Consider the following 15,537-nt stretch of genomic DNA (forward strand, 5'->3'; position numbering starts at 1 on the left):
TGAAAGTGACGTGTACAACCTGGCGAAACTCTTCTCATTTGGGTCTCGATAACGAATAAACTGAAGAAGCAGTTACGCTTTTGACAGTCGGTACGTTGTAACTCATTCAAAAAGAGCCCTTTTTCCGTGACAATGGAATATCTCAATTGCATCCTCCTCACGTCTTCTCTTCTCTCGACTTGCCTAATTCTCTAAACCCATTGGTGAGAAAAGCAGAGTGCCCTCCCATCTGACCTTCTCCACCAATGTGTACAATGAAATGCTTGAAAAGGTACTGCTGAGATTTAAACTCAGGATCTCCTGTTTACTAGACAGGCACTTTAATCAACTAAGCCACAGCACCCGTTGATTTGACGTATGTTGCGTAACCAACACCCAAACTGATGTGAATCAAACCAGTCTCATTCATTTAACCCATTTCACTGTCTGGCAAAATCACGTCACAAAACAGATGTCATTTACGAATATTGGAATCGATATGGACACCTTCAATTGTCTAGCAACAGGATTTGTTAAGCTATGTTTTGGGAACCAAAGTGGGCCTGAGCATGTGAGAGGTGGGTAGCGACATATCAGTAAATATTTGTAATCACATACTATTTCTTTTTAATTATGGTCATTCGAGGACAGTACATTTTACATTTGGGATTCGAGATGAATAACCTCAAGAACCTCTGACATGGATTCTTAAACTATGGTTTGGGACCCAAAGCCGTTATTAACATGTGATAGGTGGGTCGTGAGATATGCGTAAACATTCAGAATCATACACTATTTCTTTAGAATTTCGGTTGTTCGATGACACTACATTTCACATTTGGCTCTCGAGCTTAAAAATGGTAAAATCCTCTGAAACAGCAGACGAATCAGTTAATGTAAGTATTTTACCAATCATGAGCTGGGGGACTTTGTCCAAAAGCAGAGTTCTTGAGTTTCTTCGCTCACACAATACGTTTTTACTCGTTCAAAAACAATCCTTTTGAACTGACATTGCAGTGCCGTAAGTCGGGTTCAAACCAGGGTTGCTGCAGCCACAACGCAGAGTACTAACCATTATATGATCATGGCTGGCTACAAGAGCAGCATTATAGAGCCTACTTATTCTGTGAAAGTGACGTGTACAACCTGGCGAGACTCTTTTCATTTGGGTCTCGATAACGAATAAACTGAAGAAGCAGTTGCGCTTTTGACAGTCGGTACGTTTTAACTCATTCAAAAAGTGCCCTTTTTCCGTGACATTGGAATATCTCAATTGCATCCTCCTCAAGTCTTCTCTTCTCTCGACTTGCCTAATTCTCTAAACCCATTGGTGTGAAAAGCGGAGTTCCCTACCCTCTGACCTTCTCCACCAATGTGTACAATGAAATGCTTGAAAAGGTAGTGCTGAGATTTGAACTCAGGATCTCCTGTTTACTAGACAGGCGCTTTAACCAACTAAGCCACAGCACCCGTTGATTTGATGTATGTTGCGTAACTAACACCCACACCGATGTGAATAAAACCAGTCTCATTAATTTAACCTATTTAATCTCTGTCTGTCAAAATGACGTCACAAAACAGATGTAATTTACTAATATTGGAATCGATATGGACACCTTCAATTGTCTAGCAACAGGGTTTGTTAATCTATGTTTTGGGTACCAAAGTGGGCCTGAGCATGTGAGAGCTGGGTAGCGAGATATCAGTAAATATTTGTAACCACATACTATTTATTTTTAATTATGGTCATTCGAGGACAGTACATTTTACATTTCGGTTTCGAGATGAATAAACTCAAGAACCTCTGACATGGATTCTTAAACTATGGTTTGGGACCCAAAGCAGTTATTAACATGTGATAGGTGTGTCGCGAGATATGCGTAAACATTCAGAATCATACACTATTTCTTTAGAATTTCAGTTGTTCGATGACACTACATTTCACATTTGGCTCTCGAGCTTAAACATGGTAAAATCCTCTGAAACAGCAGACGAATCAGTTAATGTAAGTATTTTACCTATCATGAGCTGGGGGACTTTGTCCAAAAGCAGAGTTCTTGAGTTTCTTCGCTCACACAATACGTTTTTACTCGTTCAAAATACAATCCTTTTGAGGTGACATTGGAGTGCCGTGACCCAGATTCGAACCAGGGTTTCTGCGGCCACAACGCAGAGTACTAACCACTATACGATCACGGCTGGCTGCAAGAGCAGCCTTATAGAGCCTACTTATTCTGTGAAAGTGACGTGTACAACCTGGCGAAACTCTTCTCATTTGGGTCTCGATAACGAATAAACTGAAGAAGCAGTTACGCTTTTGACAGTCGGCACGTTTTAACTCATTCAAAAAGAGCCATTTTTCCGTGACAATGGAATATCTCAATTGCATCCTCCTCACGTCTTCTCTTCTCTCGACTTGCCTAATTCTCTAAACCCATTGGTGAGAAAAGCAGAGTGCCCTCCCTTCTGACCTTCTCCACCAATGTGTACAATGAAATGCTTGAAAAGGTACTGCTGAGATTTGAACTCAGGATCTCCTGTTTACTAGACAGGCACTTTAACCAACTAAGCCACAGCACCCATTGATTTGATGTATGTTGCGTAACTAACACCCACACCGATGTGAATCAAACCAGTCTCATTCATTTAACCTATTTAATCTCTGTCTGTCAAAATGACGTCACAAAACAGATGTCATTTACTAATATTGGAATCGATATGGACACCTTCAATTGTCTAGCAAAAGGGTTTGTTAATCTATGTTTTGGGAACCAAAGTGGGCCTGAGCATGTGAGAGCTGGGTAGCGAGATATCAGTAAATATTTGTAACCACATACTATTTATTTTTAATTATGGTCATTCGAGGACAGTACATTTTACATTTCGGTTTCGAGATGAATAAACTCAAGAACCTCTGACATGGATTCTTAAACTATGGTTTGGGACCCAAAGCGGTTATTAACATGTGATAGGTGTGTCGCGAGATATGCGTAAACATTCAGAATCATACACTGTTTCTTTAGAATTTCGGTTTTTCGATGACACTACATTTCACATTTGGCTCTCGAGCTTAAACATGGTAAAATCCTCTGAAACAGCAGACGAATCAGTTAATGTAAGTATTTTACCTATCATGAGCTGGGGGACTTTGTCCAAAAGCAGAGTTCTTGAGTTTCTTCGCTCACACAATACATTTTTACTCGTTCAAAATACAACCTTTTTGGAACTGACATTGCAGTGCCGTGACCCGGATTCGAACCAGGGTTGCTGCGTCCACAACGCAGAGTACTAACCACTATACGATCACGGCTGGCTGCAAGAGCAGCCTTATAGAGCCTACTTATTCTGTGAAAGTGACATGTACAAACTGGCGAAACTCTTTTCATTTTGGTCTCGATAACGAATAAACTGAAGAAGCAGTTGCGCCTTTGACAGTCGGTACGTTTTAACTATTTCAAAAAGTGCCCTTTTTCCGTGACATTGGAATATCTCAATTGCATCCTCCTCACGTCTTCTCTTCTCTCGACTTGCCTAATTCTCTAAACCCATTGGTGAGAAAAGTAGAGTGCCCTCCCCTCTGACCTTCTCCACCAATGTGTACAATGAAATGCTTGAAAAGGTACTGCTGAGATTTGAACTCAGGATCTCCTGTTTACTAGACAGGCACTTTAACCAACTAAGCAACAGCACCCGTTGATTTCATGTATGTTGCGTAACTAACACCCACACCGATGTGAATAAAACCAGTCTCATTAATTTAACCTATTTAATCTCTGTCTGTCAAAATGACGTCACAAAACAGATGTAATTTACTAATATTGGAATCGATATGGACACCTTCAATTGTCTAGCAACAGGGTTTGTTAATCTATGTTTTGGGTACCAAAGTGGGCCTGAGCATGTGAGAGCTGGGTAGCGAGATATCAGTAAATATTTGTAACCACATACTATTTATTTTTAATTATGGTCATTCGAGGACAGTACATTTTACATTTCGGTTTCGAGATGAATAAACTCAAGAACCTCTGACATGGATTCTTAAACTATGGTTTGGGACCCAAAGCGGTTATTAACATGTGATAGGTGTGTCGCGAGATATGCATAAACATTCAGAATCATACACTATTTCTTTAGAATTTCAGTTGTTCGATGACACTACATTTCACATTTGGCTCTCGAGCTTAAACATGGTAAAATCCTCTGAAACAGCAGACGAATCAGTTAATGTAAGTATTTTACCTATCATGAGCTGGGGGACTTTGTCCAAAAGCAGAGTTCTTGAGTTTCTTCGCTCACACAATACATTTTACTCGTTCAAAATACAACCTTTTTGGAACTGACATTGCAGTGCCGTGACCCAGATTCGAACCGGGGTTGCTGCGTCCACAACGCAGAGTACTAACCACTATACGATCACAGCTGGCTGCAAGAGCAGCCTTATAGAGCCTACTTATTCTGTGAAAGTGACATGTACAAACTGGCGAAACTCTTTTCATTTTGGTCTCGATAACGAATAAACTGAAGAAGGAGTTGCGCTTTTGACAGTCGGTACGTTTTAACTCATTCAAAAAGTGCCCTTTTTACGTGACATTGGAATATCTCAATTACATCCTCCTCACGTCTTCTCTTCTCTCGACTTGCCTAATTCTCTAAACCCATTGGTGAGAAAAGCAGAGTGCCCTCCCTTCTGACCTTCTCCACCAATGTGTACAATGAAATGCTTGAAAAGGTACTGCTGAGATTTGAACTCAGGATCTCCTGTTTACTAGACAGGGACTTTAACCAACTAAGCCACAGCACCCATTGATTTGATGTATGTTGCGTAACTAACACCCACACCGATGTGAATCAAACCAGTCTCATTCATTTAACCCATTTCACTGTCTGGCAAAATCACGTCACAAAACAGATGTCATTTACTAATATTGGAATCGATATGGACACCTTCAATTGTCTAGCAACAGGGTTTGTTAATCTATGTTTTGGGAACCAAAGTGGGCCTGAGCATGTGAGAGCTGGGTAGCGAGATATCAGTAAATATTTGTAACCACATACTATTTATTTTTAATTATGGTCATTCGAGGACAGTACATTTTACATTTCGGTTTCGAGATGAATAAACTCAAGAACCTCTGACATGGATTCTTAAACTATGGTTTGGGACCCAAAGCGGTTATTAACATGTGATAGGTGTGTCGCGAGATATGCGTAAACATTCAGAATCATACACTATTTCTTTAGAATTTCGGTTGTTCGATGACACTACATTTCACATTTGGCTCTCGAGCTTAAAAATTGTAAAATCCTCTGAAACAGCAGACGAATCAGTTAATGTCAGTATTTTACCTATCAGGAGCTGGGGGACTTTGTCCAAAAGCAGAGTTCTTGAGTTTCTTCTCTCACACAACACATTTTTACTCGTTCAAAATACAACCTTTTTGGAACTGACATTGCAGTGCCGTGACCCAGATTCGAACCGGGGTTGCTGCTTCCACAACACAGAGTACTAACCACTATACGATCACAGCTGGCTGCAAGAGCAGCCTTATAGAGCCTACTTATTCTGTGAAAGTGACATGTACAAACTGGCGAAACTCTTTTCATTTTGGTCTCGATAACGAATAAACTGAAGAAGGAGTTGCGCTTTTGACAGTCGGTACGTTTTAACTCATTCAAAAAGTGCCCTTTTTACGTGACATTGGAATATCTCAATTACATTCTCCTCACGTCTTCTCTTCTCTCGACTTGCCTAATTCTCTAAACCCATTGGTGAGAAAAGCAGAGTGCCCTCCCTTCTGACCTTCTCCACCAATGTGTACAATGAAATGCTTGAAAAGGTACTGCTGAGATTTGAACTCAGGATCTCCTGTTTACTAGACAGGCACTTTAACCATCTAAGCCACAGCACCCATTGATTTGATGTATGTTGCGTAACTAACACCCACACCGATGTGAATCAAACCAGTCTCATTCATTTAACCCATTTCACTGTCTGGCAAAATCACGTCACAAAACAGATGTCATTTACTAATATTGGAATCGATATGGACACCTTCAATTGTCTAGCAACAGGGTTTGTTAATCTATGTTTTGGGAACTAAAGTGGGCCTGAGCATGTGAGAGCTGGGTAGCGAGATATCAGTAAATATTTGTAACCACATACTATTTATTTTTAATTATGGTCATTCGAGGACAGTACATTTTACATTTCGGTTTCGAGATGAATAAACTCAAGAACCTCTGACATGGATTCTTAAACTATGGTTTGGGACCCAAAGCAGTTATTAACATGTGATAGGTGTGTCGCGAGATATGCGTAAACATTCAGAATCATACACTATTTCTTTAGAATTTCGGTTGTTCGATGACACTACATTTCACATTTGGCTCTCGAGCTTAAACATGGTAAAATCCTCTGAAACAGCAGACGAATCAGTTAATGTAAGTATTTTACCTATCATGAGCTGGGGGACTTTGTCCAAAAGCAGAGTTCTTGAGTTTCTTCGCTCACACAATACATTTTTACTCGTTCAAAATACAACCTTTTTGGAACTGACATTGCAGTGCCGTGACCCGGATTCGAACCAGGGTTGCTGCGTCCACAACGCAGAGTACTAACCACTATACGATCACGGCTGGCTGCAAGAGCAGCCTTATAGAGCCTACTTATTCTGTGAAAGTGACATGTACAAACTGGCGAAACTCTTTTCATTTTGGTCTCGATAACGAATAAACTGAAGAAGCAGTTGCGCCTTTGACAGTCGGTACGTTTTAACTATTTCAAAAAGTGCCCTTTTTCCGTGACATTGGAATATCTCAATTGCATCCTCCTCACGTCTTCTCTTCTCTCGACTTGCCTAATTCTCTAAACCCATTGGTGAGAAAAGTGGAGTGCCCTCCCCTCTGACCTTCTCCACCAATGTGTACAATGAAATGCTTGAAAAGGTACTGCAGAGATTTGAACTCAGGATCTCCTGTTTACTAGACAGGCACTTTAACCAACTAAGCCACAGCACCCGTTGATTTCATGTATGTTGCGTAACTAACACCCACACCGATGTGAATAAAACCAGTCTCATTAATTTAACCTATTTAATCTCTGTCTGTCAAAATGACGTCACAAAACAGATGTAATTTACTAATATTGGAATCGATATGGACACCTTCAATTGTCTAGCAACAGGGTTTGTTAATCTATGTTTTGGGAACCAAAGTGGGCCTGAGCATGTGAGAGCTGGGTAGCGAGATATCAGTAAATATTTGTAACCACATACTATTTATTTTTAATTATGGTCATTCGAGGACAGTACATTTTACATTTCGGTTTCGAGATGAATAAACTCAAGAACCTCTGACATGGATTCTTAAACTATGGTTTGGGACCCAAAGCGGTTATTAACATGTGATAGGTGGGTCGTGAGATATGCGTAAACATTCAGAATCATACACTATTTCTTTAGGATTTCGGTTGTTCGATGACACTACATTTCACATTTGGCTCTCGAGCTTAAAAATTGTAAAATCCTCTGAAACAGCAGACGAATCAGTTAATGTCAGTATTTTACCTATCAGGAGCTGGGGGACTTTGTCCAAAAGCAGAGTTCTTGAGTTTCTTCGCTCACACAACACATTTTTACTCGTTCAAAATACAACCTTTTTGGAACTGACATTGCAGTGCCGTGACCCAGATTCGAACCGGGGTTGCTGCGTCCACAACACAGAGCACTAACCACTATACGATCACAGCTGGCTGCAAGAGCAGCCTTATAGAGCCTACTTATTCTGTGAAAGTGACATGTACAAACTGGCGAAACTCTTTTCATTTTGGTCTCGATAACGAATAAACTGAAGAAGGAGTTGCGCTTTTGACAGTCGGTACGTTTTAACTCATTCAAAAAGTGCCCTTTTTACGTGACATTGGAATATCTCAATTACATCCTCCTCACGTCTTCTCTTCTCTCGACTTGCCTAATTCTCTAAACCCATTGGTGAGAAAAGCAGAGTGCCCTCCCTTCTGACTTTCTCCACCAATGTGTACAATGAAATGCTTGAAAAGGTACTGCTGAGATTTGAACTCAGGATCTCCTGTTTACTAGACAGGCACTTTAACCAACTAAGCCACAGCACCCATTGATTTGATGTATGTTGCGTAACTAACACCCACACCGATGTGAATCAAACCAGTCTCATTCATTTAACCCATTTCACTGTCTGGCAAAATCACGTCACAAAACAGATGTCATTTACTAATATTGGAATCGATATGGACACCTTCAATTGTCTAGCAACAGGGTTTGTTAATCTATGTTTTGGGAACCAAAGTGGGCCTGAGCATGTGAAAGCTGGGTAGCGAGATATCAGTAAATATTTGTAACCACATACTATTTATTTTTAATTATGGTCATTCGAGGACAGTACATTTTACATTTCGGTTTCGAGATGAATAAACTCAAGAACCTCTGACATGGATTCTTAAACTATGGTTTGGGACCCAAAGCGGTTATTAACATGTGATAGGTGTGTCGCGAGATATGCATAAACATTCAGAATCATACACTATTTCTTTAGAATTTCGGTTGTTCGATGACACTACATTTCACATTTGGCTCTCGAGCTTAAAAATTGTAAAATCCTCTGAAACAGCAGACGAATCAGTTAATGTCAGTATTTTACCTATCAGGAGCTGGGGGACTTTGTCCAAAAGCAGAGTTCTTGAGTTTCTTCTCTCACACAACACATTTTTACTCGTTCAAAATACAACCTTTTTGGAACTGACATTGCAGTGCCGTGACCCAGATTCGAACCGGGGTTGCTGCTTCCACAACACAGAGTACTAACCACTATACGATCACAGCTGGCTGCAAGAGCAGCCTTATAGAGCCTACTTATTCTGTGAAAGTGACATGTACAAACTGGCGAAACTCTTTTCATTTTGGTCTCGATAACGAATAAACTGAAGAAGGAGTTGCGCTTTTGACAGTCGGTACGTTTTAACTCATTCAAAAAGTGCCCTTTTTACGTGACATTGGAATATCTCAATTACATCCTCCTCACGTCTTCTCTTCTCTCGACTTGCCTAATTCTCTAAACCCATTGGTGAGAAAAGCAGAGTGCCCTCCCTTCTGACCTTCTCCACCAATGTGTACAATGAAATGCTTGAAAAGGTACTGCTGAGATTTGAACTCAGGATCTCCTGTTTACTAGACAGGCACTTTAACCAACTAAGCCACAGCACCCATTGATTTGATGTATGTTGCGTAACTAACACCCACACCGATGTGAATCAAACCAGTCTCATTCATTTAACCCATTTCACTGTCTGGCAAAATCACGTCACAAAACAGATGTCATTTACTAATATTGGAATCGATATGGACACCTTCAATTGTCTAGCAACAGGGTTTGTTAATCTATGTTTTGGGAACCAAAGTGGGCCTGAGCATGTGAGAGCTGGGTAGCGAGATATCAGTAAATATTTGTAACCACATACTATTTATTTTTAATTATGGTCATTCGAGGACAGTACATTTTACATTTCGGTTTCGAGATGAATAAACTCAAGAACCTCTGACATGGATTCTTAAACTATGGTTTGGGACCCAAAGCGGTTATTAACATGTGATAGGTGTGTCGCGAGATATGCGTAAACATTCAGAATCATACACTATTTCTTTAGAATTTCGGTTGTTCGATGACACTACATTTCACATTTGGCTCTCGAGCTTAAACATGGTAAAATCCTCTGAAACAGCAGACGAATCAGTTAATGTAAGTATTTTACCTATCATGAGCTGGGGGACTTTGTCCAAAAGCAGAGTTCTTGAGTTTCTTCGCTCACACAATACATTTTTACTCGTTCAAAATACAACCTTTTTGGAACTGACATTGCAGTGCCGTGACCCGGATTCGAACCAGGGTTGCTGCGTCCACAACGCAGAGTACTAACCACTATACGATCACGGCTGGCTGCAAGAGCAGCCTTATAGAGCCTACTTATTCTGTGAAAGTGACATGTACAAACTGGCGAAACTCTTTTCATTTTGGTCTCAATAACGAATAACCTGAAGAAGCAGTTGCGCCATTTACTAATATTGGAATCGATATGGACACCTTCAATTGTCTAGCAACAGGGTTTGTTAATCTATGTTTTGGGAACCAAAGTGGGCCTGAGCATGTGAGAGCTGGGTAGCGAGATATCAGTAAATATTTGTAACCACATACTATTTATTTTTAATTATGGTCATTCGAGGACAGTACATTTTACATTTCGGTTTCGAGATGAATAAACTCAAGAACCTCTGACATGGATTCTTAAACTATGGTTTGGGACCCAAAGCGGTTATTAACATGTGATAGGTGGGTCGTGAGATATGCGTAAACATTCAGAATCATACACTATTTCTTTAGGATTTCGGTTGTTCGATGACACTACATTTCACATTTGGCTCTCGAGCTTAAAAATTGTAAAATCCTCTGAAACAGCAGACGAATCAGTTAATGTCAGTATTTTACCTATCAGGAGCTGGGGGACTTTGTCCAAAAGCAGAGTTCTTGAGTTTCTTCGCTCACACAACACATTTTTACTCGTTCAAAATACAACCTTTTTGGAACTGACATTGCAGTGCCGTGACCCAGATTCGAACCGGGGTTGCTGCGTCCACAACACAGAGCACTAACCACTATACGATCACAGCTGGCTGCAAGAGCAGCCTTATAGAGCCTACTTATTCTGTGAAAGTGACATGTACAAACTGGCGAAACTCTTTTCATTTTGGTCTCGATAACGAATAAACTGAAGAAGGAGTTGCGCTTTTGACAGTCGGTACGTTTTAACTCATTCAAAAAGTGCCCTTTTTACGTGACATTGGAATATCTCAATTACATCCTCCTCACGTCTTCTCTTCTCTCGACTTGCCTAATTCTCTAAACCCATTGGTGAGAAAAGCAGAGTGCCCTCCCTTCTGACTTTCTCCACCAATGTGTACAATGAAATGCTTGAAAAGGTACTGCTGAGATTTGAACTCAGGATCTCCTGTTTACTAGACAGGCACTTTAACCAACTAAGCCACAGCACCCATTGATTTGATGTATGTTGCGTAACTAACACCCACACCGATGTGAATCAAACCAGTCTCATTCATTTAACCCATTTCACTGTCTGGCAAAATCACGTCACAAAACAGATGTCATTTACTAATATTGGAATCGATATGGACACCTTCAATTGTCTAGCAACAGGGTTTGTTAATCTATGTTTTGGGAACCAAAGTGGGCCTGAGCATGTGAAAGCTGGGTAGCGAGATATCAGTAAATATTTGTAACCACATACTATTTATTTTTAATTATGGTCATTCGAGGACAGTACATTTTACATTTCGGTTTCGAGATGAATAAACTCAAGAACCTCTGACATGGATTCTTAAACTATGGTTTGGGACCCAAAGCGGTTATTAACATGTGATAGGTGTGTCGCGAGATATGCATAAACATTCAGAATCATACACTATTTCTTTAGAATTTCGGTTGTTCGATGACACTACATTTCACATTTGGCTCTCGAGCTTAAAAATTGTAAAATCCTCTGAAACAGCAGACGAATCAGTTAATGTCAGTATTTTACCTATCAGGAGCTGGGGGACTTTGTCCAAAAGCAGAGTTCTTGAGTTTCTTCTCTCACACAACACATTTTTACTCGTTCAAAATACAACCTTTTTGGAACTGACATTGCAGTGCCGTGACCCAGATTCGAACCGGGGTTGCTGCTTCCACAACACAGAGCACTAACCACTATACGATCACAGCTGGCTGCAAGAGCAGCCTTATAGAGCCTACTTATTCTGTGAAAGTGACATGTACAAACTGGCGAAACTCTTTTCATTTTGGTCTCGATAACGAATAAACTGAAGAAGGAGTTGCGCTTTTGACAGTCGGTACGTTTTAACTCATTCAAAAAGTGCCCTTTTTACGTGACATTGGAATATCTCAATTACATCCTCCTCACGTCTTCTCTTCTCTCGACTTGCCTAATTCTCTAAACCCATTGGTGAGAAAAGCAGAGTGCCCTCCCTTCTGACTTTCTCCACCAATGTGTACAATGAAATGCTTGAAAAGGTACTGCTGAGATTTGAACTCAGGATCTCCTGTTTACTAGACAGGCACTTTAACCAACTAAGCCACAGCACCCATTGATTTTATGTATGTTGCGTAACTAACACCCACACCGATGTGAATCAAACCAGTCTCATTCATTTAACCCATTTCACTGTCTGGCAAAATCACGTCACAAAACAGATGTCATTTACTAATATTGGAATCGATATGGACACCTTCAATTGTCTAGCAACAGGGTTTGTTAATCTATGTTTTGGGAACCAAAGTGGGCCTGAGCATGTGAAAGCTGGGTAGCGAGATATCAGTAAATATTTGTAACCACATACTATTTATTTTTAATTATGGTCATTCGAGGACAGTACATTTTACATTTCGGTTTCGAGATGAATAAACTCAAGAACCTCTGACATGGATTCTTAAACTATGGTGTGGGACCCAAAGCGGTTATTAACATGTGATAGGTGTGTCGCGAGATATGCATAAACATTCAGAATCATACACTATTTCTTTAGAATTTCGGTTGTTCGATGACACTACATTTCACATTTGGCTCTCGAGCTTAAAAATTGTAAAATCCTCTGAAACAGCAGACGAATCAGTTAATGTCAGTATTTTACCTATCAGGAGCTGGGGGACTTTGTCCAAAAGCAGAGTTCTTGAGTTTCTTCTCTCACACAACACATTTTTACTCGTTCAAAATACAACCTTTTTGGAACTGACATTGCAGTGCCGTGAACCAGATTCGAACCGGGGTTGCTGCTTCCACAACACAGAGTACTAACCACTATACGATCACAGCTGGCTGCAAGAGCAGCCTTATAGAGCCTACTTATTCTGTGAAAGTGACATGTACAAACTGGCGAAACTCTTTTCATTTTGGTCTCGATAACGAATAAACTGAAGAAGGAGTTGCGCTTTTGACAGTCGGTACGTTTTAACTCATTCAAAAAGTGCCCTTTTTACGTGACATTGGAATATCTCAATTACATCCTCCTCACGTCTTCTCTTCTCTCGACTTGCCTAATTCTCTAAACCCATTGGTGAGAAAAGCAGAGTGCCCTCCCTTCTGACCTTCTCCACCAATGTGTACAATGAAATGCTTGAAAAGGTACTGCTGAGATTTGAACTCAGGATCTCCTGTTTACTAGACAGGCACTTTAACCAACTAAGCCACAGCACCCATTGATTTGATGTATGTTGCGTAACTAACACCCACACCGATGTGAATCAAACCAGTCTCATTCATTTAACCCATTTCACTGTCTGGCAAAATCACGTCACAAAACAGATGTCATTTACTAATATTGGAATCGATATGGACACCTTCAATTGTCTAGCAACAGGGTTTGTTAATCTATGTTTTGGGAACCAAAGTGGGCCTGAGCATGTGAGAGCTGGGTAGCGAGATATCAGTAAATATTTGTAACCACATACTATTTATTTTTAATTATGGTCATTCGAGGACAGTACATTTTACATTTCGGTTTCGAGATGAATAAACTCAAGAACCTCTGACATGGATTCTTAAACTATGGTTTGGGACCCAAAGCAGTTATTAACATGTGATAGGTGTGTCGCGAGATATGCGTAAACATTCAGAATCATACACTATTTCTTTAGAATTTCGGTTGTTCGATGACACTACATTTCACATTTGGCTCTCGAGCTTAAAAATTGTAAAATCCTCTGAAACAGCAGACGAATGAGTTAATGTAAGTATTTTACCTATCATGAGCTGGGGGACTTTGTCCAAAAGCAGAGTTCTTGAGTTTCTTCGCTCACACAATACATTTTTACTCGTTCAAAATACAACCTTTTTGGAACTGACATTGCAGTGCCGTGACCTGGTTTCGAACCGGGGTTGCTGCGTCCACAACGCAGAGTACTAACCACTCTACGATCACAGCTGGCTGCAAGAGCAGCCTTATAGAGCCTACTTATTCTGTGAAAGTGACATGTACAACCTGGCGAAACTCTTTTCATTTGGGTCTCGATAACGAATAAACTGAAGAAGCAGTTGCGCCTTTGACAGTCGGTACGTTTTAACTCATTCAAAAAGTGCCCTTTTTCCGTGACATTGGAATATCTCAATTGCATCCTCCTCACGTCTTCTCTTCTCTCGACTTGCCTAATTCTCTAAACCCATTGGTGAGAAAAGCAGAGTGCCCTCCCATCTGACCTTCTCCACCAATGTGTACAATGAAATGCTTGAAAAGGTACTGCTGAGATTTGAACTCAGGATCTCCTGTTTACTAGACAGGCACTTTAACCAACTAAGCCACAGCACCCATTGATTTGATGTATGTTGCGTAACTAACACCCACACCGATGTGAATCAAACCAGTCTCATTCATTTAACCCATTTCACTGTCTGGCAAAATCACGTCACAAAACAGATGTCATTTACTAATATTGGAATCGATATGGACACCTTCAATTGTCTAGCAACAGGGTTTGTTAATCTATGTTTTGGGAACCAAAGTGGGCCTGAGCATGTGAGAGCTGGGTAGCGAGATATCAGTAAATATTTGTAACCACATACTATTTATTTTTAATTATGGTCATTCGAGGACAGTACATTTTACATTTCGGTTTCGAGATGAATAAACTCAAGAACCTCTGACATGGATTCTTAAACTATGGTTTGGGACCCAAAGCGGTTATTAACATGTGATAGGTGTGTCGCGAGATATGCGTAAACATTCAGAATCATACACTATTTCTTTAGAATTTCGGTTGTTCGATGACACTACATTTCACATTTGGCTCTCGAGCTTAAAAATTGTAAAATCCTCTGAAACAGCAGACGAATCAGTTAATGTCAGTATTTTACCTATCAGGAGCTGGGGGACTTTGTCCAAAAGCAGAGTTCTTGAGTTTCTTCGCTCACACAATACATTTTTACTCGTTCAAAATACAACCTTTTTGGAACTGACATTGCAGTGCCGTGACCCGGATTCGAACCGGGGTTGCTGCGTCCACAACGCAGAGTACTAAGCACTATACGATCACGGCTGGCTGCAAGACCACCCTTATAGAGCCTACTTATTCTGTGAAAGTGACATGTACAAACTGGCGAAACTCTTTTCATTTTGGTCTCGATAACGAATAAACTGAAGAAGGAGTTGCGCTTTTGACAGTCGGTACGTTTTAACTCATTCAAAAAGTGCCCTTTTTACGTGACATTGGAATATCTCAATTACATCCTCCTCACGTCTTCTCTTCTCTCGACTTGCCTAATTCTCTAAACCCATTGGTGAGAAAAGCAGAGTGCCCTCCCTTCTGACCTTCTCCACCAATGTGTACAATGAAATGCTTGAAAAGGTACTGCTGAGATTTGAACTCAGGATCTCCTGTTTACTAGACAGGCACTTTAACCAACTAAGCCACAGCACCCATTGATTTGATGTATGTTGCGTAACTAACACCCACACCGATGTGAATCAA

The 15,537-nt window shown here is 40.4% G+C and overlaps 18 non-coding genes across 18 annotated transcripts; all 18 read right to left on the minus strand.

Annotated features, from left to right (window-relative positions):
• Positions 1-269: 269 nt before the first annotated feature.
• On the minus strand, positions 270-343 carry trnat-agu (transfer RNA threonine (anticodon AGU)). Its single transcript has one exon. It is a non-coding gene; the product is annotated as a tRNA-Thr (tRNA).
• A 1,032-nt stretch (positions 344-1,375) lies between these two features.
• On the minus strand, positions 1,376-1,449 carry trnat-agu (transfer RNA threonine (anticodon AGU)). Its single transcript has one exon. It is a non-coding gene; the product is annotated as a tRNA-Thr (tRNA).
• Positions 1,450-2,106: 657 nt separating this feature from the next.
• Positions 2,107-2,178, minus strand: trnah-gug (transfer RNA histidin (anticodon GUG)). Its single transcript has one exon. It is a non-coding gene; the product is annotated as a tRNA-His (tRNA).
• A 307-nt stretch (positions 2,179-2,485) lies between these two features.
• Positions 2,486-2,559, minus strand: trnat-agu (transfer RNA threonine (anticodon AGU)). The gene has a single exon. It is a non-coding gene; the product is annotated as a tRNA-Thr (tRNA).
• Positions 2,560-3,217: 658 nt separating this feature from the next.
• Positions 3,218-3,289, minus strand: trnah-gug (transfer RNA histidin (anticodon GUG)). The gene has a single exon. It is a non-coding gene; the product is annotated as a tRNA-His (tRNA).
• A 307-nt stretch (positions 3,290-3,596) lies between these two features.
• Positions 3,597-3,670, minus strand: trnat-agu (transfer RNA threonine (anticodon AGU)). Its single transcript has one exon. It is a non-coding gene; the product is annotated as a tRNA-Thr (tRNA).
• Positions 3,671-4,706: 1,036 nt separating this feature from the next.
• Positions 4,707-4,780, minus strand: trnat-agu (transfer RNA threonine (anticodon AGU)). Its single transcript has one exon. It is a non-coding gene; the product is annotated as a tRNA-Thr (tRNA).
• A 1,034-nt stretch (positions 4,781-5,814) lies between these two features.
• trnat-agu (transfer RNA threonine (anticodon AGU)) lies at positions 5,815-5,888 on the minus strand. The gene has a single exon. It is a non-coding gene; the product is annotated as a tRNA-Thr (tRNA).
• Positions 5,889-6,543: 655 nt separating this feature from the next.
• Positions 6,544-6,615, minus strand: trnah-gug (transfer RNA histidin (anticodon GUG)). Its single transcript has one exon. It is a non-coding gene; the product is annotated as a tRNA-His (tRNA).
• A 307-nt stretch (positions 6,616-6,922) lies between these two features.
• trnat-agu (transfer RNA threonine (anticodon AGU)) lies at positions 6,923-6,996 on the minus strand. Its single transcript has one exon. It is a non-coding gene; the product is annotated as a tRNA-Thr (tRNA).
• A 1,037-nt stretch (positions 6,997-8,033) lies between these two features.
• On the minus strand, positions 8,034-8,107 carry trnat-agu (transfer RNA threonine (anticodon AGU)). The gene has a single exon. It is a non-coding gene; the product is annotated as a tRNA-Thr (tRNA).
• A 1,034-nt stretch (positions 8,108-9,141) lies between these two features.
• On the minus strand, positions 9,142-9,215 carry trnat-agu (transfer RNA threonine (anticodon AGU)). Its single transcript has one exon. It is a non-coding gene; the product is annotated as a tRNA-Thr (tRNA).
• A 655-nt stretch (positions 9,216-9,870) lies between these two features.
• On the minus strand, positions 9,871-9,942 carry trnah-gug (transfer RNA histidin (anticodon GUG)). Its single transcript has one exon. It is a non-coding gene; the product is annotated as a tRNA-His (tRNA).
• A 1,038-nt stretch (positions 9,943-10,980) lies between these two features.
• On the minus strand, positions 10,981-11,054 carry trnat-agu (transfer RNA threonine (anticodon AGU)). Its single transcript has one exon. It is a non-coding gene; the product is annotated as a tRNA-Thr (tRNA).
• Positions 11,055-12,088: 1,034 nt separating this feature from the next.
• trnat-agu (transfer RNA threonine (anticodon AGU)) lies at positions 12,089-12,162 on the minus strand. The gene has a single exon. It is a non-coding gene; the product is annotated as a tRNA-Thr (tRNA).
• A 1,034-nt stretch (positions 12,163-13,196) lies between these two features.
• On the minus strand, positions 13,197-13,270 carry trnat-agu (transfer RNA threonine (anticodon AGU)). Its single transcript has one exon. It is a non-coding gene; the product is annotated as a tRNA-Thr (tRNA).
• A 1,034-nt stretch (positions 13,271-14,304) lies between these two features.
• On the minus strand, positions 14,305-14,378 carry trnat-agu (transfer RNA threonine (anticodon AGU)). The gene has a single exon. It is a non-coding gene; the product is annotated as a tRNA-Thr (tRNA).
• Positions 14,379-15,412: 1,034 nt separating this feature from the next.
• Positions 15,413-15,486, minus strand: trnat-agu (transfer RNA threonine (anticodon AGU)). The gene has a single exon. It is a non-coding gene; the product is annotated as a tRNA-Thr (tRNA).
• Positions 15,487-15,537: the final 51 nt, after the last annotated feature.

This window comes from Salmo salar, chromosome 13 (genome assembly GCF_965601325.2).
Source record: "Salmo salar chromosome 13, fSalSal1, whole genome shotgun sequence".
Taxonomy (NCBI): domain Eukaryota; kingdom Metazoa; phylum Chordata; class Actinopteri; order Salmoniformes; family Salmonidae; genus Salmo; species Salmo salar.